This window comes from Nannospalax galili, unplaced genomic scaffold, assembly GCF_000622305.1.
Source record: "Nannospalax galili isolate Female #2095 unplaced genomic scaffold, S.galili_v1.0 scaffold209, whole genome shotgun sequence".
NCBI classification, from domain to species: domain Eukaryota; kingdom Metazoa; phylum Chordata; class Mammalia; order Rodentia; family Spalacidae; genus Nannospalax; species Nannospalax galili.
The window spans coordinates 1,055,698-1,081,203 of NW_008360319.1; positions in this window are offsets into that span (position 1 = coordinate 1,055,698).

Genomic DNA, 25,506 nt, shown 5'->3' on the forward strand with positions numbered 1-25,506 from the left:
GTTCACAAAAAAACACAATATAAAAAAAAAAAAAAACCCTGTACTTATCAGGCGTGTGCAATGAATGCTAAGTGGTGCGTTAATGAAAATTAGCTGATCTGAAAAGTCCAGGGAAAACATCACTAGTTCCATCTTTTCTTCCTGTTGTTCACTGTGCTTTTCACCAGTGAAAAGCAGCACAGATGCTGACCCAGCGACAAGAATTCTTAAAAGCAATCTGTGCCGGCCACCTCTGACTTCCTGCTTTGAGTCTGCTATGCTTCAGCAAGGGACTTCCCTCGGTGGTATGCTAACCTACATTCTCCAAACCATCAGGTCCTTTGCAAATAAACCTACCAAAACCAAAGACAAATGTTCAGGCCAACTCGCTGAAAGCAGCCTAAGCGCTTTCTTAAGGATGTGTGGACGTGAAAAACTTTTTAATACACTTGCTACGATGGTACTAAGTGGCACATATAATTATGTTGCCTGAGAAATGTTTGAGGCCGCACAAGAACACCACATCCTAATGAGTAATAAGGATTACATAACCCAGGAGATAAGCAACACCACCCACCGATTGCATGGAAATGCTAATATTGAATTCTTGGTCACAACATGCAGTGAAGGGAAGAACAGAGCTTCAGAATATTACTCCCAGTCTTCCACAAAGCCACGATTGCTTTGACATGCGCGTTGGTTTCCCTTTTTCTGATTAACTCTTCAACTAAAAACTCATTTTTTTTTCACTGGCCAATGAATGTTTAACAGAATCTTTAAGAAAGTCCCAATCAAATGGGGATTTAAACCATCTTCCATGGAAACAAAATGTGTGTCCGTGTGTGCGTGTGTGTGTGTGCACATGCTCGAGAGAACATATGCTAGGATTTGAACCCAAGGTTCCTTTCACATGCTCCAGCACACAGCTACACGTCCAGGTGAGAAACAGTCTTTTCTATTTTATTTGTTATTATTATTGGGGGAGGGGTGCACACCACATTGTGTATGTGGACGTCAGAAGACAATCTGTAGAAATCAGTTCTCTCCTCCCCACCATGTGTGTCCCAGAGATTGAACTCAAGTCACCAGGCTTGGTGGCAAATGCTTTTACCTGTTGAGTCATCTCAGCAGCCTAGATACAAAGTCCTAAAGGGTAAAATTTCTTAGTCTCGCTTACTCAGCTGTGATACAAGTTTTTCAATATGGCTAACTTAAATCACCCTTACTACCATATAAAAGGGATGTCTCAAGCCCTGTGTGGCGACACACACCTGTAATCCCAACACTTGGGAAGTAGAGGCAGGAGATATGCTACAAGCCTGAGACCAGCCTGGTCTACATAGCAAGCTCCTGCCCACTGTCTTCGAAACTCTCCTCCTCAGAACAAATCACTTAAGATAGTGATAATAATAAAAATTCAAAATATGCTATCGAAACCGTAAAAACTCAAATGTTATCATAGAACATTAGAATTTTTTAGTTCAGGAATAATGGTACCTATTCATTTCACTTTTCAGCAGAGTCCTTCCCTTGCCAATCACACACACACACACACACACACACACACACACACACACACACACAGAGCCAAAACCTTTCAGAACTTAGTTCTGGAAGTTTCTCTGTGAGAATGACATTAGGAGACGGTTCTTCCGATTCCCGGCCCAGCGTTGATAGTTTATCATTGAAAACTCTAGAGAGACAGACAGAAAACTGCAGGAATATTTCATGGGAGCATCATCAATCCCCCTTCAGCATAAGTACCAACATTTTATTTTTTTGAGACAGGGTCCTTTGAAACCCGGGCTAATCTCAAACTTGCTATGACACAAAGGATGACCTTGAACCCCTGATCTTCTTACCAATAGGGTGTGGTTGGCTATATCCAATTTCCATTTCTAATTCTTTGTAAATTGCTGATTTATTCTCCTACAGAGAATCCCCTCACATTAATCATGCTTTCCTAAAATGTAGAGGCTCCATAAAAATAGTATCCCTGGGGCTGGCAAAGTGGCTCAGCACATAAAGTCACTTGCTGCCAAGCTGAACAACCTGAGTTTGATCCCCAGGGTCCACATGAAGACCAACTCCCACAGGTTGTCCTCTGATCTCCATGGAGATACCATGACACATGCACATACATACACATACATACATAAAGTAAATAATTTTTAATATATATATATGTATATCCCTATATATTCCCAGGCTAAAACTGAAATCCCAAATCCTGCCCTCCAATTCCCAATGTCTATTGCCAATATTTAATGCAGTGGGCAGATGTGAGGAGAAGTTGTCACAGTCATATCCGAGCTAAAAGAAGCTTTGTGAGTGTGGTGGTTACTGTTAATTGTCACCTTGAAAAAATCTAAATCTCCTAGGAAAATGGAACCTGAGCTTACCTGTGAGAGTATCTTGATTACATTCATTGATAGAGGAAAACTCATCTAGATTATGGGTGGGACCATTCCCTCGACAGGGCATGCTGGACTGTATAAGGGTGGAGTGGGCAAGCTGAGCACTACACACATGGATCCATTGCTCTTTTCTGACTATAGATGGAATATGAACAGCTGCTTCAAGCTCCTGCTGCCTCAACGTCCGCACCATGATGGACTGTGCTAAACCATGAGCTGAATAAACCCTTTCTCCCTTAATTTGTTTAGGTCAGAGTATTTTTTTATCACAGAAACAGGAAAAGAACCTAAACTAGGAATCATTCACCGGTGTCTCTGAACATTCGCTCTCACCTGTGGTGATCATTTTGCAGCAACAGAGCAGCTACGGCCAAAAGCTGGAAGTGACAGCCAGGTAGCGGCCAAGGCAGTGGGGAACCTGAGCCTCTCCTAACGGCCTCCCAGGCCTCCATCTCTACATTCACCTTGTCCAGGGTTATGCAAGCACAACCTCTGACCCGCACACTAGAAAACTGGGCTCTGTAGCAGAAGCCCTGATTTACCAAGGAGTGTGCCGAAGAAGCCAGCTTATTGTTGCCCAGGAGGGACTGCTTAGTTCCAAGTGCAAAGGTGAAAAGATTTCCAGCCAATGTCTTTCCAGAAGAAAGTGGAAATGCAGGACCAGCGAGATGGATCAGTAGATAAAGGTGTTTGCTATGAGGCCTGAGTTCAATCCCCAGAACCTATACAGTAGAAAGAGGGAATAGATTCTTATAAATTGGCCTCTGACCTCCATATGCATGTGACATTCACACACACACACACACACACACACACACACACACACACACACATTTTTTATAAACAAAGAAAAAAGAATAATGAGAATTCGGAGAAATGCTCAATTTCACCAAGGCTGTATTTCTTCACCAGTATCCCGACTGGGTGGTCTCCCCTACAGAACCCCATTATGTGCCACGTGGCCTGTCATGCAAGAATGTGCAGAAGGTTTAGAATTTGGTTGGATGGGCTGGGATGTTGCCCAGTGCTAGAGAGCTTACCTGGCATGCACACAGCCCTGGGTTCTATTCCCAACACTAAAAAAAAAAAAAAAAAAAAAAAAAAAAAATATTGAAAGGCATAAAATCATTTTAAAGAAGTAGTATGAAGGACTGAGTGGGACAAGCTACGACAGCACTCAGTGTAACTGCCCCCGAAGCCACCATTGTGTGTATGTGGCAACAAATTTTCCCAGCGAAATTTGAGTTTCCCTCTCGCCTCGGCCTTTTATTTTACATCTATGGCTTAATAAGAAACTTCCTTCTCTTTTTCACCCCTAGAGTCATTTGAAGAGGTGAGATTTGTCCGTTTTTTATTTAATTTTTAACTGATACATTAAAAAAAAATAAAACACACATATTCACGAGGCACTATGTGATGTTTGGATACCTGTATGCATTATGAAACATTTAAATCTGGTGAAACCTTGCATCCTGCAAGCATGCATCCTTTCTTTCTGGTGAAAACATTCAAATGCCCATCTCGAGCCTTTGTGAAATGTAAGTAACCATTGTCTATCATTTCTCGGCTACTCGCTGACGAACTGTTTACTTCCATCTAACTGTACCTGGTGTCCATGGATCAGCCTCACCTAGACAGGTCCCTGAACACTTAAAGCAAGTTAAATGCGGAGAGTCATTCGCTGTGAAGATCCGTGGAAGAAAACCAGCAAGATCTGCTGTCCCACGGTGGGGTTAAAGAAGGCGCTTAGCTTTGTTACCTGTCACATAAGCTCTTCCAGAACTTGTGACATCCAGAGTTCCCTCAGTATCACACACTCAACATCAGAGAGCAAGATAAAGTCAAAATTGCAAAGTTGTGGGTCTCAGTATGCTCTCCTAAGGGCATTTAAATTATACTTTGTGCCTGAAAATGAGCATTGACTCTTGGCTGTTGATCTCAGAGCCCTGTGAGCTTTCCCTTGAAGCGGTTTCCCTGTATGCTCAGACCTCGCGCTCCTCCTCCAGAGAGGGTCATGTTTCAACAGATCTTCTGGCCCTTGGTCCTTCTGCTGCCTGACCCCCAGGAAATAAAGGAACACGCTGCCCTGAGATGGCCATTATGTATCTCCACTCAGCAGAAACACCGTCACCAGGTGGCAAGAGGACAGGATGACAGGAAAACAATCCCACCTTTCATCCCCTAGCTTCTGCCACCCACACCCCTTCCACCTGAAAACGGACCAGGAAACCCCAGGGAGAAAAACCAAAGCGCTTTGCCCCACAACGGCAAGGAGTCACAAAGTTCAGTTGTTGCCGGCCTGGAGACAGAGGGTTCAAGGGAAAGAAAATAGATTATATTCATCTTAACTGTACTGGGTAGACCTCCTTCAATATTTATGCTTCCTCTAAGGCCTGCCTAGCTTGAATGCAAGGAAGAAAGAAAAAGAATTGTCATTTCTACTAAATAAGCTGCTTCTCCCTCTAACTTTAAATCAAAGACAGTGTCTGTTCAACTTAATAACTTTTCAAGCACCCACATGGAAAAGCGGCCACCATGAAAGCCAGAGCCATATGGTGCTTTAGAAGGTAAGACTTCAATATAATTTAAGGATATTCTTCTAACAGAAAATGCCATAAGGTTGATTCCCCCACCCCCACCCGAGCTGTTTTTCTAAGTCATTTGACATATCAAATGTTCATCGGTCAAGATTTTAGCTGAATTATTTAAAGCAATAAAACAAGGATAAGGTGGGTCACTCACCTATGAAGAGAAAGATTTTGAAAGACTTCTCCTACCTGGTGTGTGATTCTGTGAAGAGTGACTTTCTTCTTTAAGGAAGGCACTTACTTTTACTCTATACATGTATCCGATATTGCACATCTGACCACCTTAACAATTGTACAATCAGCATATTCAATATCAGAAGGATTAACTAAGTCGAAATTAGAGTATCGTAAGTCAGAAGTCACGGAAATATAGCGTGGCCAGCAAACTAACACCCTAATCCTGAGCTTGGCTTCGCCAACAAGTTTCTCTGTTTCTTTCTATTTGTTTCACTAACTGCAAAAAGAGAGCTCCATTAAACTGCCACTGGGATTTTCTCCAGTCCTCAAAACAAATGACCACACAGTGCCCACAAATTGCCAGTGACAATATGAAGTAATAATCCATTCCCAGCAAACAAAAAGGATGTCAAGCATTAAATAGACCCCAAGTCTTTGCAAAGAGATGACTTATAAGGCAGCAATCCAACATGGAGTTGCTTATTATTTATTTATTTTTCATATGTGGTATTTTGGGGGTTTTCTGTTCTGTTTTGTTTTTAAGACAGGGTCTCCCTGTAGCCACAGTTGGCCTGGAACTCATTATGTAGACCAGGGTGGCCTCTATCTCACAGAGATCTGCCTACCTCTAACCTCCCGAGTGCTAGGATTAAAGACATGTCCCACCACACCCAGATATTTATTTGTGTGTGTGTGTGTGTGTGTGTATGCTCAAGGAGTCCAGAAGTTACAGGTGGTTATAAGCCACCAAACATGGGTGCTGAGAATTAAACTCGGGTCCTCTGCAAGAGCAGTATGTGTTCTTAACCACTGAGCCAACTGTCCAGCCCCCTAGAGTTGCTCTTTTTAACTGAATGGCTTTAGTTGGTTCAGAAACATTCTATCCAAAAGGAGAAATAGAATATTTTTAAAAAATAAGCAACTGTACATGTTAATTTACATAATGAGATCAGATTTCTAGGTTCCGTGTGCTCTGAAATCCGGTCACAGTTTTATTTGTATATCACATGTATACAATGTGCCCTGCACCCAAACTACTTAACGTCCCACGTAGAATCCTTGATTTCTTGTGTCTGCATTAGGTAACTACTCACAATTACAAAGATCAGTGAGAAATGTACACACTTAACAGAAAACGGCCTCTCACAGTCTGTCAGCCAGAGTATGGAGTTTCTAGTTAATCACAAATTAATGCATAGTCTTCTATCATTCATTAATTCCCTTGCACACACTCATCATAAATAAAGATAAAGATGTATCTTACAAGTCCAAAACAAAAATGACCCAGTACTCACGTATAAAGTCCCGTGAAAGATTATGATCTGTAGACTTAGATTAAGTTTGAATTTTAAAAATTTATGGCACTAGGGAGATGGCTCAGTTAATAAAGCACTTGTTTCCCAAGTGTACAGACTTGACTTTGAACTCTCAGACCACATAAAATGTTGAATACAAGGGCATGTGCCTGGAATCCCAGCGACAGTGAAAGGGGAGGCAAAGACAGGCAGGTCCTGGAAGGTCGAGGACCAGCTAGCTTGGCCTATGAGACGAACTTCCGCACCAATGAGAGACACCATCTCAAACTAAAAGGTGGACGTGTACACGTGTGCAGAGCTGCACCCACACAGAGTCATCCTGATAGGCCTTCACAAAAATGACAGAATTCATGAAATCCAGTATGTGTGTGGGGGGGTGACATACACAAAACTTCAATAAAAACTTTATGAAAATAAATGGAAAAATGCAAATGAACAAGGAGACCCTAATTCTTCGTTTTTTCAGATCTCAGATTCCACACATTATCTTGTCTTCGATTGAGTGGAATTTGATTCAAAGTCCAAGTAAATTCTGTCACCTTCTGGAAAAGAGACCCTGCCTACCTGTTCAACTTTAAACAGTTTTGATGATATAAAACAAATATTCTATACATTTATTTATAGTGAATGACTATAATTTTAGTGTATGCCTTTATTCTCAATTTACCCCACATTTCAGACTTGTAAACCAAATACGGATTTTTCTTTTGCTTAAATACATTAACCAAATGTAAGTGGAAAACAGCAATCAAATAATCAAAAACATGTATGTTCAATGCTACTCAGAGTATTTTCATACATGGTCCACATCAAAAGATGCTAATTGGCTACTTGAGGACATAGGATTAACATAAAATGGTGCCTATTCTGCTCATAATTACATATATCTGTGGCATGGTGTTCTAGGGTTCAGAGAGAAAAGGAGCATATGTGTGAAACAATATCACATAATATGAATTCGTGCCAGGAATTTTCTTGCATAGTCAATATGCCTGGATATTTCTGAGTTCTCATTTACAGTCTTTTCAGTAGTAATTCCCCTATGTGAGCTAGATCCTAAATGCTAGATAATTACTCCTACTGGATTAGTGAACAGATATGGAGAATAAAAAAGTTCTGAACAGATCCTTTCTTCCTTCGGTCCTTTCTTCTTTTCTCTCTGTCTCTTTGTCTTTCTCGTGTGTGTATGTCTGTCTGTCTTTTTGGAGACATGGTCTCATGCAGCCCAGACTGGCCTCAAACTTTCTATGTTGCCAAATATGATCCTGTATTTCTGACTCTCCTGCCTCTTCCTGAGTGCTGAAATGACAGGCATGTGCCATGTTTATGTGGTGCTGAGACTCGAACAACACCCTTCGTGCATGCTAGGCAAGCACTCTACCCACTGAGCTACATCCCCAGCTACCATTTTTATAATCTCAGCCACCAACGTGAATCTTCACAATCAGAGCATTTGATTTAACTGTGCTGTGGCTCCAAGCAACCTGTAGTAAAGAGCAGTAGAATACTGCTGTTCCACTTGCAAAAGCTTTTAAATAACAGACAAGCTGCTGAAATCATATTTTCTGAGACAATAGTAAGCTATGGGAGCAAAAAGAAGTAATGAACTTAACCAAAGACATAAAGCTTTTCCAAGGTGAGTAGGCGGCCACTGGCTACATTCTATGCTGGAAATATTTGCCAATCCTGAGTACAAGATGAGGCTTGAGTTTGGCCGGGATACAAGGACATTACTTTGAGAAAAAGAAAGCTGTTGGAGGTGGTGTAGGGCTAGAGTGACAAATTTGGAAACCTCAGATCCCATTAGTGCAAGAGGCCATTTCTCCCAAATATTTCATTCTCTGGGTCAAGAGACACAAAGGTCAGAGATCTTTAAAGTAAGCAAATGGATGGGCTGGAGATGTAGCTCAGTTGGCAGAATCCTCATCTAGCATGTCTGAAGCCCTGGGTTTGATCCCATCACCACATAAAAATCAGGCATGGTGGTACATGCCTAAAATCCCAGCACTTGGGAGGTGGACAAAAGAAGATCAAGAGTTCAGGGTCATCTTTGGCTACTTAAGAAGTTTGAAGCCAGCCTAGACTACATAACACCCTATCTCAAAAACTAAAAAAATAACAGACCGACATATACTGTTTTCTAACAAGAGGAAAATTATGAAGTTCCTCTAAAGAAGAGAGAAGATCTGACTCAAACCCATGCAGTCACTTCCCTCAGACATTTCCTAAATATGGAATGGGGCTCCAGCTTAGGGCTGGAGAGTAGAGAGCAAATTTCAACCATGTTAACAGGCAGAATAACTTCCCTTGTTTTCTTTATAAGTTGGAAATGAGACCATCAGGCTGGACATGTAGCTCAGTAGTAGAGCACTTACCCAACATGTATAAGTCCCCGGGCTCTATACCCACCACACCTCATTCCCCACAAAAAAAAAAAAAGTATTTTAGTTCTTTCCCCATACATCCCTTCTGTGGTTGATTTAATTTATTTATTTACTTGCTCACTCATTCATTGTGTATATGTGTGTGTGAGTGAGGCTCATGTGTGCCAGGACTCAAGAGTGGAGGTCAGAGCACAGCTCTGAGAAGGCTGTTCTGGCCTTCCACCTAGCTGAGGCAAGGTCTTGTTTGCTGTTACTGTTGCTTTGCAGCTTGTTCCGCTAACTACCCCAGCACAGCAAGCTGTTCATGTAAATTCCAGGTATCAAACTCAGGTCATCAGGCCTGCACCTAGTGCTTTTGACCACTGCGCCATCTTCCCAATCTAATCTCATGGTTTTCCAATAGTTCCTGCCAGATATCCATAAGGGGGAGGGAGAGGGAGGCAGGAAGGGAAAGAGGAAAGAATAAAATGTTCTAAGAATCAAGGTTTCCAAGTAATCTTCCATTTGAAGAAAAAATCCATCGGTAGGAAGTTATGAGGCAGGAATAAAATAATTATAATGATAATAATAATAAACAATAATCTTCACTTCTTTAGATGCATCAAGAGAGAAAACACAAGCCACAAGGAAATCAACAGAAGGTAAAATTTTACCCCTGGGAAAGATGTTCAACAGCTAAGCCAGTGAAGTCTGGTCCCTTAACTAAGTAAAATGCCCAAAGTGAAGTCTATTTAAGACTAAGGGAGATGTTGACTAGAGAACAAAGAACAAACATCTCTGGGACTTTGAACATCTGGTTTGCCGGTCACCTCATAGCTGGGGTCCATTTCCTGAATAAGAATTCAAAGCTAGATAGCGAGACGCCTCGGTGGGTAAAGGTGCTTGCTGAGGAATCTGACAGCCTGAATTTGAGCTCCAGGATCCACATGGTGGAAAGAGAGAACCAACTCCCACAAGCTGTCCTTTGACCTCCATGTCTGCTGTGACAAGTGCTCCCCAAATGCCACACACCATAAAATAAATAAATGTAATTTTTAAATTTTTCAAAAACTAATCCAGAGCTGAAATTACAAGAACTGTTCTTGTTAAAGATTAAATTAAATCGAGACTTAAAACATTGCATGATTCATGAGTACACATTTCGTTTTTCGTAAAAATTATTTTGAATAATTGTTACACATGATATATGTCTGTGCATGCACATATGTGTTAAAGAAGGAACAGAGGAGCTAGGGATGTAGCTCAGTTGGTAGAGCGATTGCCTAAATGCACAAAGCCCTGGGTTTGATCCCCAGTACTGTATAAAATTGGATATGGCAACACATGCCTGTAATCCCAGCAGGAGGTCTAGAAATTCAAGGTTATCCTCAACTACATAGAAAGTTCAAGGCATTTTTGAGCTAAATGAGACCCTACTTCAAAAAACAAGGTGAGGGCCTGGAAAGATCGCTCAGCAGTTAAAAGCACTGGCTGCTCTTACAGAGGACCTGGGTTCCATTCCCAGCACCAACATGGTGGCTAACAACCATCCGTAACTCAAGTTCCATGGGATCCCTCTTCTGACATCCAAGGGCATTGAGTGACATAGGTGCACTTACATACATGCAGGCAATACACTCATACACATAAAATGAAAATAATAAATAAAAAGAAAGAGAGAGAGAGAGAAGGAAGGAAGGAAGGAAGGAAGGAAGGAAGGAAGGAAGGAAGGAAGGAAGGAAGGAAGGAAGGAAGGGAAAATTGATGAGAAATGAGAGAAGGCTCAGTTGGGAAAGTATTTGCATCACAAGCTGAGGGCCTGATGTTGACTCCCCAGGACCCGTGTAGAAAACTAGGCCTAGCAGCATGTGCTACAATCTCAGCACTGGAGATGCAGAGATAGGAGAACCCTGGAGCTCACTAGCCAGTCAGTGTAACTGCATCAGTGAGTGCCTGGTTCAGTAAGAGACCTTGTCTCAAAAAATAAAGTAAAGGCAGGCATGGTGGCACATTCAAGAGGTGGAGAATCAGATATTCAAGGTCATCCTCAACTACACAGCAAGAGTGAGGCTAACCTAGGCTACACGAGACCCTGTCTCAAAAAAACAACAATGAGGGGCTGAAGAGATGAATCGGTGGTTAAGAGCACAGGCTGCTCTTGCAGAGGACCTGTGTTCAGTCCCCAGCACCCACATGGTGGCTAACAACCAGTCCAGCCATAACTCCAGTTCCAGGGGATCCGACACCCTCATCTGACCTCTGAAGGCATTGCACAGGTGCACTAACATACGTGCAGGCAATACACTCATACACATAAAATAAAAATAATTTTTGAAGTTTTTAAAATAACGATAAAATATGGTGGAAGGCTATTGAGGAGGACATCTGACATGGACTCTGGCCTCTGCATGCACATGCATGTGCACCATATATACCATGTGCATATACAGACAAACATGTACATAGACATACACAACACACACACACAATAAATAAATAAGTATATAAGGGAACAAAATCGTAGCATTAAATATAGACTACCACAGCCCTAGAGCTATCAGGACAATCTTCAGAAAGCAGAAAGCCATGACCATAATGTCTTAGCTGACCAGCTGACTTTGCCCTAGCAAGAACCTCTGCCATCTCCCCATATACTGAGTTTACCTGAATTTGTAAAACTGTCCAAGAAAAACATCAGAGTCCCTGCTCCTATGATGACTGACTTTTCAAGGACAAATGAAGAATCAGCACAAGATCAAATTTTCCTGTCTAACCAAGTATCACCTCTAGTCCAGGAGTCCTGAGAGAATCTGGTGCACTGGCCTGTCCCCATCCACTTCCATCTCCCGAGCCGAGACTGTAGCCATGGTCCATTGCCCTCTCTGAGCCCGACTGTAACCTAAACCTATGAATTCTCCTAGGAAGAAGCTCCACTTTACGGCCACACGTATGTTCTGTACAATTCCGACAGAGCACAACACATCGCTCCTTTGCTTTTCATGATGCATCAAATCGTGTTAACAATTTGCTGTTGATTTGAGGGTTCATAACGTTTCCCCTCCCAAGACATGTCTGTCATCTGTTCTTCTCGCCTCTGAGTGTTCAACTAACACACAAAGGATGTGGAATCAGCCTATTTCTTCTACGCTGTGTTTGCACTAGTTACCCTTCCACGAACCTTACATTTCTTAGGTTTAATCTTGTCCCCAGAGTCACTACTGTACATTTCCTTGCAAAGTTCTCAGTGACAGAGATTGCTGGTACCTCCAACCCATGTAAAGCCTTGGGTCGCCCTTGTTCTTGGCCTTACTTTGTATTCCACGGCACCCAGATATTCTATACATTCTCAATCCAATCGTCTGTAGATGAATCAAAGACTTAAAAAAATGGACTGGAGTCCCGCATTTTTTACTGCTGTGTATACTTTGTATTCGTTTATTTATCACTCACCACAAAGTGAAAATCGGCATGAATTTCTGTTAATGTATTTCCCTGCTTGCTTCTCTTACAGAAACCTGCTGACTTCAGCCTAGAGTTGAGCTGGCAAAGAATGACAACTATGAAAGAGGTTAGCAAATTAAACCCACCCCTTTTTTTGAGACAGACTCTCATGTAACCCATGATGGCGTTGAACTCCTTATGTGACAGAAAATGACGTCAAATTTCTGATTCTCCTACCTCCATCTCTAGTGTTGAGATTACAGATGTGAACCAGAGTGCCCACTTTACATGTAGCTCAAACCCACAGGTTTATACATGCTAGACAAACACTTTACCCAACTGAGCTGTATCTCCAGCCCAACACACTACCCTTTGAAGAGGAAAACCATTTCTTCTTCTTTTTCTCCACCATGTTTTATCAGTGACTAGGACATGTTACACAGTGTCTCCACAACAAGACTTCATATTATAAATATCTATTTTATTTATATTTTTCTTCCATTAATCAGTGTTCAAATAATTTATCTGTAGATAAATTCAAAAGACTCTATCACTGCTACTTATAGTTAGTATTAGCTTATTTGTTTACTTATTTATCACCACTCACCACAAGGTGAAACTCAGCATGAATTTCTTTTAATATATGTCCCTTACATAAACCTGCAGGCCCATGATTGGCCTGGTATAGGTCAAATGAATGAACACATGACTCTCTGATTACTCTCACCTCTACTACTGAACATTATGTGACCATGAACTAAATGTTTGATCTTCTAATGGCGATCTTTGTCCTTTACATTTCTGGATTGGTGGGTGTGCTGGATAGCTTTAGTTGTTAACTTGACACACCAGGGAAGAGGGGGACTCAATTCAGGAATTCCTTCTATTGGATTAACCTTGTGAGCGTATTTGTGGGACATTTTCTTGATAACTGATGTGGGAGGGCCCAGCTCCCTGTGGGCAGTGCCACCCCTGGGCAGGTGGTCCTGGGTTATATAAGAAAGCAGGCTGAGCACAGACCAGAGGAGCAAGCCAGTAAGCAGTGTACCTCCATGGCCTGTGCTCCAGCTCCTGCCTCCACGTTCCTGCCTTGGACTTCCTCAGCCATAAACTGTGACCCAAGAGATATAAGCCGAATAAACCCTTTCCTCCTCACGTTGGTAGTGGTCAGAGTATTTTGTCACAGCTGTGGAAAAGCAACTAGAACACTCCCCAAGTTGGTTTTGGTCAATGTTTTATCATAGTAATAGAAAACTAAGACAGTGGGTTTTTAAACTACATCATTATGTAAAACTGAGGAGCAGTTTACTGTGCACTGGACCTGGGGTGGCAGGTCTCTCTGAAGCCCACAGTGTGTCTTACTTGCTGTCATCAGGGGACAAAAAGTCAAGAGAATCGAGATTGTTGTTCCAAACAGATCATTGTGAGAACGTAGATATTCCCAGATGCCCGGTGTCCACAACCAGCCACAATTCCATTAAGTAGAGTAACTTTTCACTGATTCTGAAAACACGTAACTCTACCGCCAGCCCTGAATCAAACTCACGTGACTATTTAGCAGGTTTTTACAGCAAAGCTCAGGTAGCTCAAGTGCCGGGACAGTTGTGCAATTTGCACACTGGCCGGGGTAGCTGCCCCCTGGGGAAAGTGTGGGCTGACATGCAGCCAGTTTTGCTTGCCAATCTTGAGCCCCAGCACTGACTTCTATTCATGTGGAAGAAGAGATACCATTTCCTCCACACAACGTTGTCATCTGCTTGCTAACCCCCAGGCCCAGAAGCCCAAGAATACCACAAGTGGTTTCTCATTTGGAATTGTCCACTCAGGGGAAAACGTTTCTTGGTGCACACAGAGAGGCTCAGAATGGGCTTGTAAAAGCTCAAACTAATTGTCCAAAGGTTGTAGATGTATATGTGTGCATGTTTACCTACTTGTGTCTTCAGGTAGGGGTGGGAAGACTGCCCAAGGACATACACAATGGGCCCAGCTGCCACATGCCTTTGCCCCCCTGAAGGGCTCATCTCTGCCTTTCCTTGGGGCCTCGCACACAAACATTCTCTGTCACCGGAGACTGTTCCTCCTCACCTTTTCCTTTCTCTGAAGCCCGTCCCCAACCTGATCACCCATCCTTTTTTCTAAGATGCACCAGTCCTCTGTAGAGAATGAGAAACCATTCACACCCTCCTTACATCTTCTACACACTGAAGTCACAGGTGCCGTAGCTCATTTTCTGCTGTTACAACAGCCTGCTACAGACTGGGCCATTTGTGAAGAAAAGAAACAGAGGCTGGAAGATGACAGGCTCTGAAGGGGCCCATTTTTCTGTCTCAGTGTGGCAGAGGGGTCCCATGGAGGGCCAGCATGCTGGCTCAGGTCTATTCTCTTCCTGTGTTTGTTTGTTTGGTTGGTTGGTTGGTTGGTTTGTTTTAGACATGATCACACTGGCTGGCCCAGAACCAGCTATATAGACCAGTCTGGCCTCAAACTCACAGAGATCTGCCTGCCTCTTCCTCCTGAGTGCTGGAATTAAAGGTGTTCCCCACCATGCCCAACTCTCCCTCCTCTTTTAAAACCACTGATCCCATCTTGAGTTTCCACTCAAATGACCTCATCTAACACGAACTTCCTCCCAGAGACCCCAGCTCCAAATGTCACCAACATGTGAAGTTAGGAGTTGTTTCTAATACGTGACTTTTGGGGAACACATTCAAACCATAGCAATAGGCATTTCCTAACTATTTCCTAATCACTGTAGTGTTTGGCAGTTAACTCATTGCGCCAGCAGCTGTACACCTCTTCAAAGATTGGGTCTGAAGTCTCAGCACTTCCCCATGAAGGTCTCCTCATACGTTTCCGACGATGTGGAGGTGACACAGAAGCGATAGTGAGTGTGCAAATGTCCAAGACAGGAGTCTAAAGATTTATGTTTTCTTGTGATGCTAGGATAGAATCCAGGGCCTTGTGCTTATTTAGCAAGTGCTCTACCAATGAACTACATCCTCAGCCCCCAAGCAGCAATCTTTTATAACCTAGTCTCAGTAGTAACATGTTTATTTCGGCTGGTCTCCCAGACCAATCCTGGTAGAATGGGGGCCCATAGAGGGACAAGAATACCAGAGTGCCACAGTGAAGTCTGGCTACTGCTAACATAAACCCTAAGTCTACATCTTTTGGCTCACAAGGAATTGAAGCCTAAGCCAGACACCGTGCACACATCATCCCACTAGATGTTTGCAGCACTATAAAGCAGATACTATTTTTGATACTGAGCTTTTGTTGATATTGTTCTTTTAAGAGATTTGCTTATAACCACAAAGCATTGACTAACAGACAGACCCCATCCCATGGCTGCCCTAGTGCAAGATCTTCCTAGTTTATACGTAGAAGATTTTTCTCTGCTTCCTACTCCAAGTACATTAACCAAATTTACCTTTCTTCTCAAAATGTTTTTGTCTTTCCACGGAAAACAGGAGTCCCATCTCTTTGTAATGACATTGCATTAACTCCTCTGCTCATTGCTGTGACAGAGTACCTGACAAAAGCAGTTTATGGGAGGAAAGGTTTATTTTGGCTTACAGGTGGAGGGGATACAGTCCATCACAGCCAGGAAGATGCGGTACCTTGTCCTAGTGCAGCCGCAGCTGCTGGTAAATGTGGGTGTCCTGCCTGCTTTCTCCTTTCTTTCCTTTCTATTCAGTCTAGGACCCCAGGCCATGGGATTGTACCACCAACATCTAGACTGCACTCTCCTTAATTAAATATCCCTGGAAACAGCCTCACAGACATACCCAGAGATGTATTCCTAAGTAATTCCAAATCCAGTCAAGTTCACAGTGAGGATAAGCCACCACAGGCATCTGAACTCCTCTATGAGTTTGCTACAACCTACCTCTGATGATCTTGGGTGTCCATTTAGCCAGTACACAGACACCTGATCAAATGGGATTCTGGGTCTTTCTGTAAATGTGTTTTGAACATGATTTTCATTTGAATAAGACTGAGTGGAGTGCCTAAAATTTAGAGCCTCATTCTGGCCGTGGAGGGCTGTGATGGCAGTTGCAGTTGAATCGTGTGGGCGTGCCTATGAAGGATTATCTTGATTACATTAACTGAGGTGGAGACCCAACCGCTGTGGGTGACACAATATGGAGGTGTCAACACCTTCCTTCCTTAACTTTCTGTGGAATTGTTAAGGACTATGACTCCCTCCTCACTCACACCCGGCTTCCCAACAGGCACCCTGTGGGCTTCATCTACAGCGTCAGCTCTCCCTTGTCCTGCAGCAGCTGGCCTTCTCTTTGCCTGCTGGCCTGACTCATCAAGTCTCCACAACCACTCAAGCTGATTCCTTAAGGCAGATCTCTTTCAACACTTATCCTCCCGGCTCTGTTTCCTTGGAGAACTGTGGCTGAGACCCTCCTCCCTAGCCCTTCTCACCCCTACAGCATCATCACCACCTCCTTGGTCAGCACCGTGGCTGTCCACGTGGGTACGCAGCTATGGGCACACACGCATATGTATATCCACTCTTAGATCCACCCACTCCAGAGACAACTCTTCCCATCTCCTTATCTTTCCTCAAAGTACTCTCTGACACCTCTCACCAATGCCATCTCTCTCCTGCCACCTGAATCCATTCCACTCCTGTAAACCTTATAGTTCCCTTCTTGTATAGCTCCACTACAGCATTTTTCATTAAGTTTAATAGCATGAAACAATGTCGGGGATGTAGCTTGGTTCGTAGAGTGCTTACCTAGCATCGTAGAGTGCTAACCTAGCATGCAGGAAACCCTGGGTTTGCTCTCCAACACCAAATAAAATCCAACAGCATGGATCAGGAATTCAAGCTTATTCTTAGTTATGTAACCAAATTTAAGGCCACCCTGGCCTATATGAGACCCTACCTCAAGAAAAAGAAAAAAGGAAAGAAAATATCCATCTCCAGTACTGAATTTGGAGTTTTACAGGACGAGGCCTGTGCCAACCATTTTTCTTCAGTCTACCACAGTATAATACTTTGCTCAAGGGGACTCAACATCAGTAAACATTTATTGGAGTGCATGCCTCGTCTTCATTCATGTGGTGTTTGTATCTGTATAATCCCATTACACCATATCTAGGGCAAAGATTTATAAATATATCTAAACTCAGACAGATATACTAAGAAATATTTTTGCATAATAAATCTAAATAGGAGAAATACGATGTCCTGTGATTGCTTACTGCTTTAAAACAAAATTCTGTACACTCTGGAGACATGGTCTTTTAGTCTCCTATGATGGTACTCCTGCTTAAAAAATAACCTGAAATTGGGTATAAAAAGAAATGTACCCTCCTTTAAAGCACTAACGGACTGGCCAATCAATATAAAGCAGAAGGAATGAGAGATGCAGGCAGGACAGAGACAACTTCAAAGGACTGTACCCACATCGTAATGGTGAGCTGCAAAAAGATCATCATGGCCAGCATGGCTGCCCACCTTGTAATCTCAGTACTTGGGAGGTGGAAGCAGGAGGAGCAGGTATTCAAGGTCATCCTCAGCTATATAGTGAGTTGAAGGTCAGCTTGGAATACATGAGACCTGATCTCAGAAAGCCAGTAAATAAATAAATAGGAAAGAGGGAGGGAGGGAGGGAGGGAGGGAGGGAAAGAAATCTTCCCCAAAAGTCTTCAAAGGAAAAATGTCTTTTCCCCAGAGCAGGGGCTAAGGAAACCAGAATTCTTGCGAAGTTTCAGCCACAACCTATTTGAGCATAGACAAAAAAAAACTTGAATCCATGTCAGAGCCAGGATTGGAAGAGAGAATGAGTCAGACAGACTTTGTATAAAAATTACCTCAAGCGGGGCATGGTGGCACATGCCTTTAATCCCAGCACTCCGGGGGGTGGGGGGGGGCAGAGGCAGGAGGATCTCTGTGAGTTCAAGGCCAACCTGATCTATACAGTGAGTTCCAGGCCAGTTGGGGCTACACAGAGATTCTGTATCAAAAAGACCAAAAAAAAAAAAAAGTATGCAAATTGTTAGAATCTAGTCATTGATCCATTGCCAGAGAGAAAGTATGAAGGAGACAGAAATAGAGAAAGATAATAGATAAGATCTTCACACTATTGATACCAGACGTTGCTCTGGTTTCACAAACACAAATGAATCTTAAACCTAGCCAAGAAGCCTGCCTATAACCCCAATGCCTAATCTTTTGGGGGATGAGGGCACGTGCGAACTAGAGCACACACATGGAGGTCAAAGAAGAACCTCGGGTCTTCCCCTTCCACTTGTTTGAAGAAGGATCTCACCACTACTGTATATGCCAAGCTAGCTGGCCTATAAGCCTCGGGGTATTCTCCTGTATCCGCCTCCTATCTCACTGTAGGAGTGCTAGGATTACAGACACATGCTACTACATCCAGTTTTTCATGCTTTGCACATGCTTCCCATAGAGTTATATATAGCATCCCATGAAACCTCCTAGTGCATGAGTTCTACCTTACTGGTTAACTGGAGCTGTCCAGAACTCTAGTATCATAAGTGTCCAGTATAATTGTGGGATCCATGGATCCCCTCATCTCACTGTGTGTACTGGGAAGCAGATCTCACCTATGGGGATGTAAAATCTGTGATATAGCTAATTTATATCACAGATGTCTTCTCATAAGTAACAGTATTTCTCTCAAAAATATTTTTAGCTTGTATACAAAAGGAAGAATCTCAGATTTAACTCCAGTGATCAACGTGACATTAGGACACAGTACAACACCAAACGTTGGGCTTCTTTGAGAAGTTTGCAGTCTCCCCGCTTTATGCCTGGGGAAATGAGGTACCAACATGGATTTAACTGGACAGCATCAAATCCAACTTTGCATGTTCAGAAGCAACCTTTCTTCTATCTACACCACCTGGATTTTGCAAATCAAAAGTACTTACTGTGTGCTATTGTCTGGCTATGGATTTAAAGGGCTCAAGGTTGAACTATGACATCTGTCTTCATCTAGGCCTTACCTATCCTTCCCCTGAAGCAATCCATGTCTCAACTTCAATCAGTAAATCTCTGGAAAAGCAGGAAATGGAAGGACGCTGATATAATTTTTTTTCAAATGTCATATGCATTACCATATGGAAAGTTACTTTTTCATGGAGTAGTGGTGAGAACTGGATGAAATGGTGTTTGCAGAAAGCCTTCAGTAAAGATTAACAAGGAAGCACAGTGGGCGAGAGAGCCTGCATTGACAGATCCGAGTAGAGCACTGGAGAACATCTGTGTCCCATGGTGGAATGTCGTAAGGTGGAAGCATAAGAGTAGTGGTTTAGATCAGCAATGAAATTACAGATGCTGAACTCAGAACCACAGCGTGCAAACCAGTGCTGCTCCCAACCTTGTCCAGAGAAGCCACTTTTGCAGTGGGCATCAGTCAGTACAGAGGATCAAAACTGGTCAAAGTGCTAAGAAAAAGTGACTAGAGTGCTCAGCCAAGTACCCAAATGGGACATCTTTATCAATCCCTCCTTCCCAAAGATCAGGGTGCATCCTGAAGGGGGAGAGGGTATAAAAACCAGAGGATGGAGAGGAGGGCTGCACGATGCTGTCTCCTGGACATGTCAAGGCCATAAGCACACTATGGTATCTGCACAAGATTCGCACAAGATCAAGCCAACAAGATCAGTCAATACTCCAACAGGCAGTACTAATTGGATTCATGGGTTACAAAAAGAAAATAACAACAGCAACAAAAAAGAAAAACCTAAAGAAGGCGTGAAGGTGGGATGGGGACCTGTTGAGAGGAGTGTCTGGGAAAGTGGGAGGTGGGGGTGGAGAGGATCAGTGGATACATATGTGACCTTGTCAAAGAATAAATAAAAGAAAATAATTTTTGTCTTTTTTGTCTTTTTTTTTTGAGACAGGGTCTCCTTGTAGCCCTAGCTGGCCTACAACTCACTATGTAGACCAGGCTGGCCTCAAACTCACAGAGATCCACCTGCCTCTGCCTCCCAAGTGCTGGGATATTAAAGGCATGTGCCACCATGCCCGGGCGAAAATAATAATTTTTAAAACATGTGGTGGGGAAGGGCTTTTGAAGTTAATGTTGAGATTCTGATAAGCCATTGGAAGGGTTTTGAATACAGAAAAGACAGAATCTAAGTTTTAGAAGGATCGTCTCTGTTACTCTACTAAGAAGAGTATATAGGGGGAAAAGGGACCAGTTTGGAGTCTGTGGATCATAATCTAGGTGAGAAATGGTGGTGGTGAGAAGCAGAGTGGACACAGAAATAATGCAATTACAGATATAGTCTGAGGGTCAAGCCAACAGGATTTGCTGGTGTGTGAGAGGTGGATAGAAAGAAAGGAGGCAGAGTGACTCCATTTTTTTTTTTTACCTAAACAACTAAAAAAGTAGAAGGCTACAGACCATGGTCAAGGTAAGTATACATAGCCTTGGATAGAAGTTTGGGGTGCCCATCAGACATTCAGATAAAGATGACAAGTTAGCAGTTGAACAGGAGGAAGACCTGTGCAAAAGATGTAAATGATCTGAGACCCCAGAACAGTTCCAAGGAGGCTGTGGTGGGGGCAGGTCTGCAGGTGATAATCTGGGACGGAAACAGGTGTGTGAAATTTGAGAAACATAGTGGGGATGTTGCATAGACAGTGTAAGCACAAATCTGGGTTCAGATGAAAAGTTCTAGATACAGCTGTAAATCTGGGGATCAGCCAGGTATGATGGTGCACACCTGCAATCCCAGCACTTGAAAGGTGGTGGCAGAAGGATCGGGAATTCAGGGAAAGTCTTAGCTACATAGCAGGTTCAAGGCCAGCCTGCACCTCATAAGATCTTGCCTCAACAAACCAAAATATAAAATAAAATAAACTTGGAAATTATCGGTATATAGATGACGCCTAAATTCAGGACCTCACTAAAGTCACAAACAAAGATAGATTCTTAGCACACCCACCCAAAGTGAATAAGTCAGAAAGGTGTATGAAAGAAACAGTCAGGGAGCCTGGAAACAGACAGAGGTAGGAAGCAAATCAACAGGGCACACCACTGAGAGGTCAAGTGCAAAGGCCCTGTGTGCAGTGGGCCATTTTATCAAAAAGCTGGTGATACCTCAACAGAGATGAAATATCTTCACAATAGTTGCAGAATTGGTGCCAGTTACTGAAACCAACCATTAAATATAAAATCCTAAACCATCTGGGCTGTTTCATACAACTTTCTCTTGTATGTATGTCTGCCTGCGATTGTGCATGTGTGCGTGTGTGCGTGTGTCTGTGTGTCTGTGTGTCTATGTGTTCATGGGTACAGGTCCACAGATATGTACGTGGATGCCAGGAGACACCCTGGAATGTTTTTTCTCAGACATCGTCCACCACTTTTTGTGTGTTACTATCATACATGACTGTAGTCTTCGCATTATTTATATCTCCCCAGGCCCCCTACAACTCCTCCCATACCCACACCCCTCTCAATTTCCTGTCCCCTTCTTTGACTATTATTGTTACATATGCATGCATGCATTTATATATATACATATATAATGCACTGAGTCCATTTAGTAGTCCTCCTGTGTACCTGTGTTTAAGGATGCCTGCTTGAAATTAGATCACCTCTCAGAGCACTAGTCCCTGAAGAAAACTGATTCTCCCTCCCTCAGTATCCACTGATTGCCTGTAGCTCTTCATTTTAAGATGAGACCCCATGAAATTTCTCCCATCCACCTTGACATGTCAGTTGGTGTTGCCATTATATGCAGGCCTTGTTAGACCCCCACACTATGGCAACTTCATTTCCCACCATGTCTAGAATTGCTATGGAAGCAGCACCTTGTCCCTTTGGCTCTTACATTCTTTCTGCTCCCTCAAGCCTGGGACTCAGTCTCTCCACTTCCCTATCACTGGACCCACAGCGGATTCCATCATCCCTGGCTTCATGTGGATTCTTGATATCAACCTTAAGTCCTGGTGGTTGCAGGGCAAGGGCTTTACTGACGAGCCATCTCCCCAGTCACCTGCTGAGCTGCTTTTTCTCATTCTTGATGATTTCATGAGCTCCACCACTCTGTGAAGGTTTAATTCACTCTTTAAATATGTTCAATAACTTTAAACACTGACCCAGAGTGTAACAGAGAATAACAAGGATAAGGTTACCAGCACCAAAAACATCCAGATAGTCTTCATGGACCTGAAGTGAGGAGACAGAGAAGAAAGATGATTCCAAACCACAAGTTGAAAAAAGTCCTACTTGCTCATCTGTTTAGCAACCACAGGATGGTGAAGTTTCACTCTTCTTTGGGAAGATGTTAAGCCCACATTTCAGCAGGATTATTCTTAAAAGTTGCATTAATAATTATAAATGAGGAAGGCATTTTTAGAAATGCCCAGGGCGGTGAGCCATCTCCCTTCTTTCTGCTCTGCATCCACTCTAGCAAGTATTTTCCCAGGCCTGCTTGGGGAACAAGACTGTGCTACCTTGACAAAAATATTCCATTACCTTTAGGTGACCTTTCTCTGAGACTTGGAGATCGAGTGCTTCAGCCATGGGTCGGGTGCAGGATGACTTTACTAGGGCTCCCTAAAAGACAGAGCTGATGGATGGCATCTTAACTCAGCTTCCCTAATCCTTTAGGCAGAAGCAAAGCTCTCCATAGGGTGATCCTGAGTGATTCATTGTGTGGTGCCATACACTCACACATCACACGAACACAAATTGACAGTTGGTACACATTGGCCTCGGGATGGTATTTACTTAAAATCCTCTCAGGTACACTCCCAATGTCTGCATGGGGGACAGCCCTCTACAAAAGGCTGACAAACAGAGAGACACCAGCTTGTTGAATGTGGCCCCCAGATTTAAAGGAACAAAGGCAGCTTTGGGGGATTCACCTCTCGTTTAGGGCCACTTGACACTTATCTCCCATTGGGACAAGAAAGTGGTTTGTTGATTGACCTCAAGAATAATCCTTCAAAAAAAAAACCAGCAAATGAACAAAATGGAAATAAACTCAGACCCTGAGATAAGCCCCTTTGGATCATACACGCCGCCCTGAAGTTTACAAGATGGAATGAAAAATTGGGGCAGTGAGCCAGGCACAGTGCTGCACACCTGTAATCTCAGCACTCAGGGGGCTGAAGCAGGAGGATCTGATGCAGGAGGCAAGTCTGGACTGGGTAGTGACATCCTGTCTCAAAACAGGGTCAGGGGAGGCAATGAAAAAGATGGATTACTGGGACAAGAGAGATTGCACAGCAGGTAAAGACCCGCATAGCGGAAGGCAAGAACTGACTCCTGTAAGTTGTCCTCTGACCTCCACGTGTGGCACACACACATACACATAAAAAAGGTAAGTATAATGAAGAAATTATTATAAAGGAGAGGAACTATTAATAACACACTAGAGCATTGGAGAAGCTCAAAAGCACCAACATCATTAGATACTGACTCTCTACAGACGGAAAACTAGTGGAGCTGGAGAGATGGCTCGGTTGGTGAACTGCTCGCTGCATAGCGTAAGGACCTGAGTTTGACTCCCCAGCACTCATATAAGAAACACACCTGTCATCCCAACATTAGGGAGATAGAGATAGAAACAGAGACGGGAGGATCCCTGGGGTTTGCTGGCTAGGGAGTCTAGACAAATCAATGAGTTTTAGGTTCAATGAGAAAACTTGTCTCAAAAAATAAGGTGGTAAGTGAGAGAAGAAGACATCTGATATCAACCTCTGGTATCCACATGCATGCACACATGTTCACATATACAAACATATATACACATATACACCATACACAAAAGAGGGAAAACTCATATAGAGGTCCCCAAGAAAACATTAATTCATTCCTTGTCCAAAAGGAGAAAGAGAGACAGCACTGGGAAACCAATAGTCAAATGTCAGTTCTCATTGGTTGTTGCTTGTGTTTGTATCACTGGGACTCCATTACCTCCAAAGAAATGTCAAAAACAGAAACGCTTTTCACTTAGCGAAATACTAAGGCCACCCAAAAAGTGGCGTCCTGAAAGCTAACCCTGGACTCAGGAGGAAAAGGATTGAAGCAGGATTTGGAAAATCTTGCAAATAAAAGCCGAACCAACTCAAAACCGCATCAACACCAGCTTTCGCACAGACTCCTTGGGTTGTTAAACATGATGTGAACTAATTTTTTTGGTGGTCGTTGGAAGCCTTCCTTTGCTTTGTGTGTGAGCCCATTATGTATTGACTTGAAAAAGCCCTCAGCAGCTTCACGGCTGTCTCTGACACGCTCCCCGTTGCCTGGTCCCTCTCTTGTCCAAAGCCTGAAGCAGGAACCCTTGGAAATAAAGGAAGAAGGAAAACACATACGAGTAATTGGAGAACTGGCAAAGGTCAGGAAGAGAGAAGATGTCATTGCCTCTTTTTACCTTTTATGTATGACTAGTTTTATATCCTTTTAAAACTCTAGTATATATGTGTTTGCACGTATTTTTATAGCGAGTGCTGAATTATTTTCTTGATTTTTTTTGGATCTAATCATTGAACCCAGGGCCTTGCACATACTAAGCATGCACTGGACCACTGAGCTATACCCCCAGTCCTTTATTAATATTGTTAGACTGACAGGCAATTCATTCTTACCATTTGGAAAACTCTTTGATTTATATGACCTTGGCTGAAGTTAAGAAGCTAGAACAAAGGCTATAGATAGTAACAGACATGAGAAGGAGATAAGCCATGAGTGCCATACTAGGAAGAGGCGGGAGATGCTTGGGGCTAACAGGCACCTAGGAGAGCTGGGGATATGGTGACACACTGATGCTTTACAGCTGTTTACTGCACTCTGTTGAACTGGTGCATGAACAATCTTCTGAGAAACCCAGTGAACATCAAGGCTGTTCTGAGTTCTGATTGGTTGGATCTGATTATGGTTTGATTGAACTGAAGGTGTAAAAGCTGACCCTGGACATCCTCAGGGACTCTTGAGGAAGCCCATCTTCTGGCCTGAGGTACTTACAGATTCAGGCAGTGACCCAGCTCACCTTACAGCCATTCAACATAGATTCAATGACCATTCATAGGGGCCTCATACATGTTATTCTTTCTTTAGACCATTTATGTATTTTTATTTTTATTTGTGTGTGTGTATGATATGCGTGAGCAAGCGTGAGCATGCATCATGACACATCTGTGGAGATCAGAGAAAACTTTCAAGAATCGATTTTCTCCTTCCACTATCGGTTCCACGGATCAAATTCAGGTCAT